We start from the raw sequence: 4,388 nt of genomic DNA on the forward strand, positions 1-4,388 counted from the left end.
TCTGTCTGTCTGTCTTATCTATCTATCTGTCTGTCTAGCATCTGTATCTCTCTATCTCTCTCTCTCTCTCTGTCTGTCTGATCGTTCTTTCTTTCTTCCGTCTGTCTATCTGTCTATCTATCTATCTATCTATCTATCTATCTATCTATCTATCTATCTATCTATCTATCTATCTCTCTATCTCTCTATCTCTCTGTCTGTTTGTCCATCTAATCTGTTTTACTGCCTGTCTTTCATACAGAAAGAAAGATCTGTCTGTCTGTCTACCTGTTTGTCAGCAATTTGGAAATATTCTTGTGTCTTCAATTGTGTGTCACAAGGATTACTGTGACCAAAGAATCACTCGTGTTCAATGACAGACGTGTGCCAAAGCATAAACCCCCATCATCAACTGCTCTCGAGGCGGTGGGTTAAATTACTTTCCAGAAGGCTGGATCAGTTTTCTCAGACCCTGAATGCTCTGAAGACCTTGTGCAGGCTAGGTCTCATTACAAACCAATTTCTTCTTACCCACACATCCTTGAAACACAGTGCAGCTAATTAACTGTGGTATATCAGTGGCGTGCTAGTGCAACATCACCACCGGCAGAAACACTCCACATTCAAGGGGTTCTTGTGAGTTACAGGGATAAGCACTGATTTTTTAGCATTGATGTGTTAAAAAGCAATTCTGGGATGTTTCACTCTCCATTGACAGAGGGTAAAATGCTTTAATAATTTGTGATGTTTTATGCAAATGCATATTAATGTACCTAAAATGTATATACTCTAAGGTTTCAAATGAAATACATCTGTTGCAGAGCACAGACTTTCACTCCTCTCATGTACGGATGTAAATATGCATGTATGGTTTCCACCAGTTCTAGAGTATGCAGCAAAACTCTTTGGAGTACTTGTGTAATGTGAATGAATGGGGTTTTGGGTCTTGGCCGCTGCTGTTACGAGTCCGGAGGGGATGACTTTCACATGATGTCTTAGAGCTTATGGAGGTCATGGGATGTATGGCACTAGTAGTTTTGCCCTGCCTATTACCAGAATAAAAATGTAAGGAATCTAGGGCTACAAGCTCACATGCCACCTTAGTTTCACTGGTATGAGGATTAACCCTGTTTTTACAAAGTTACATAACAGCAATGTATGAAACAGCATGCTACCACACTATACTTGCCATTTCTGCAGTATGTATAGTTTGCAAAGTATGCAAATGTTTGTTATGGTTGGAAGTCACGGATGACCTCCTACATTAGCAGTGTACACAAAGCACTGTGCTAAACTTCATCTTCAGTTTCCACTTTGAGGGAAGAACTAAAAATAATATCAGCAGTGATTTTTTACTTCCTCCTTTTTTTGATGGAATTCCCAATAGCTAATTTTTTTATATTAATTTGGATTAAAAATACAAAATAACCATTAGTTATGCCACTCACAACATACTGAGGTCATGTGACATCAATGTAGCACACTATTGTTACTTTTATTGTTGCAAAAAAATAAGGTGTATACTATGTATACAGTACTCAGTAAGTATGCCATGCTAGTATGGCAGTTCAAACAAAGCCACTAGCTTGACTTTTTTTAATGGTTATTTATTGGACCTTACTAGAGATTTATTTTGAAAAAATTTTTTTTTTAATGTAATTTATTTATTTATTTTTACATTTATTTACAATTTTTTGTGACAAGTACTTTTAAAATGTACTTTGTATTTTGCAATAAAAATAAAGTATGTAATTTATTTATTTTTAATAATGATTTTTATTAACCTTTTTGCTGATAAATGTACTTGTAAAATGTAGTTTTTATTTTAAAAAGTAATTACATTTTTATTACAATTTTTAATTCAGTTATACAGTGGGTACGGAAAGTATTCAGACCCCCTTAAATTTTTCACTCTTTGTTATATTGCAGCCATTTGCTAAAATCATTTAAGTTAATTTTTTTCCCTCATTAATGTACACACAGCACCCCATATTGACAGAAAAACACAGAATTGTTGACATTTTTGCAGATTTATTAAAAAAGAAAAACTGAAATATCACATGGTCCTAAGTATGGCAGTCCCACTGAGCCATCTGCTGTAGCAATGTGTCACTGTAATTAGGGCTGGATGGCTTGTGTCAGATAAGACTGCTCCTTTACAGCTCCATCTCCTGCAGCTGCACACGCTATCAACTGAACAACGCATGACCGGTGGCTGTACAGTACACACACTTCTGGCCAGCGAGTTTAAGGGTCTCATTGCAGGCAGAATCATAATTTCCACTCTTATTATGAATTATCCATGTTAATGATTGACTTGTGCACCATTCACCCATGAACTCACATTAAAGGAATGGTTCACCCACAAATGACCTATTTTGTCTTGATTTACACGCTCTCTTATGCAAAAGGAGTAGTTCTGAAGAATGTCTTATCTGCTCTTTTCCATACAATGAATGCGGATGGTGATTCCGAGCTTTAATAACAAAAAAGAGGCATAATATCTTAAGTAACAAAATAACTTAATGATTTTGACACTATCATGAGAGTCCGCAGGGATCCTCTCTATGATATTGTTTCATCTTTTATTTATTTTTTCTTCTGTATGTTTTAGTTGTGTTTGTAGGTCTACATGAATTTGACTCAGTGGATGGAACTTTTAGAAATAATATTTTTTTAAATATATTAAGTGTTTTTGAAGTCTCTAATGCTCACAAAGGCTGCATTTACTTGATGAAAAATACAGTAAAAACAATAATATTATGAAATATTATTAGAATTTAAAATAACTGTTTCCATGTGAATATATTGTAAAATGAAATGTATTCCTGTGATCAAGGCTGAATTTTCAGCATCATTCCTCCAGTCTTCAGAGTCACATGATCCTTCAGAAATCATTCTAATATGCTGATTTGCTGCTCAAGAAACATTTATTATTATTATCAATGTTGAAAACAGTGCTGCTTAAAATATTTGTGGAAACATTAAAAAAAGTTATATTTTATTTAAAATTGAATTTGTTTTCTAATAAAGTATATGTCTTTACTGTCAATTTTGATGAATGTTTCCATGCTGGATAAAAGGCAAGGCAAGGCAAGTTTATTTATATAGCACATTTCGTACACAATGGTAATTCAAAGCGCTTTACATAAAAGAAAGTAAAATAATCATAAAAATCTCTGATCTCTTCTGGAAGCTGGTTCCAACTGCGGGCAGCATAATGACTAAAAGCGGACTCCCCTTGTTTTGTGTGAACCATTGGTATTTCTAACTGACTCGATCATAATGATCTGAGTGGTCTGTTAGGTTTATATTCAGTGAGCATATCTGCACTGTATTTAAGTCCTAGGCCATTGAGTGATTTATAAATGAGTAAAAGTACATTCAAATCAATCCTAAATATAACTGAAAGCCAGTGTAAGGACCCGAAGACTGGTGTGATATGCTCAGATTTTCTGGTTCTAGTCAGAATTCTGGCAGCAGCGTTCTGGATGAGCTGCAGCTGTCTAATGGTCTTCTTGAGCTGTAGTCATTTGGCGATAAGGCTAGGTAAATCTGGGTATTAGCAGCATAGCTGTGATAGGCAATTTGGTTCTTTCTCATTATTTGACTTAGAGGGAGCATATACAGGCTAAACAAGAGCGGTGGAAGAATTGAGCCCTGTGGGACTCCGCATTTCATGGATGTCCACTTAGACTTATGCTCTCTTATACTCACATAATAACCTCTCCCTTCTAAGTATGACCTGAACCATTTGAGTACCATCCCAGAAAGCCCGACCCAGTTTTCCAGTCTCTCTATTAGTATATGATCGACAGTGTCAAACGCAGCACTGAGATCTAGTAGTACCAGCACTGATATTTTGCCAGAATCAGAATTTAAGCGAATATCATTTATTATCTTAACGAGTGCTGTCTCTGTGCTATAATGCGGTCGGAAACCAGATTGAAAATTGTCCAGGTATCCATTTGAGTTTAAGTATTTGTTCAGCTGATTAAAAACGACCTTTTCAATAATCTTGCCTATAAAAGGAAGATTTGATATTGGTCTATAATTGGTGTTATCAAGATTGCTCTTTTTCAGAAGGGGTTTAACAACTGCAGTTTTCAGAAGTTTTGGAAAAGTCCCTGAAAGAAGTGAGGCGTTAGTATCTTCTTTTTGTTATTGCAGTTGAATCTGTCTGACCTCTGCATAACTTGGGGATGTGCTAATCGCCTTCCTGATATTATTGATCTTTTCAGAAAAGAAAAATGTTGCAATCAATTGCTTCAAAAACAGACATAGTATCTTCTTTTTGTTATTGCAGTTGAATCTGTCTGACCTCTGCATAACTTGGGGATGTGCTAATCGCCTTCCTGATATTATTGATCTTTTCAGAAAAGAAGGAAGCAAACTCATTGCATTTGCTG

The sequence above is a fragment of the Sinocyclocheilus grahami genome, unplaced genomic scaffold (genome assembly GCF_001515645.1).
Source record: "Sinocyclocheilus grahami isolate Dianchi unplaced genomic scaffold, SAMN03320097.WGS_v1.1 scaffold1569.1, whole genome shotgun sequence".
Classification (NCBI taxonomy): Eukaryota; Metazoa; Chordata; class Actinopteri; order Cypriniformes; family Cyprinidae; genus Sinocyclocheilus; species Sinocyclocheilus grahami.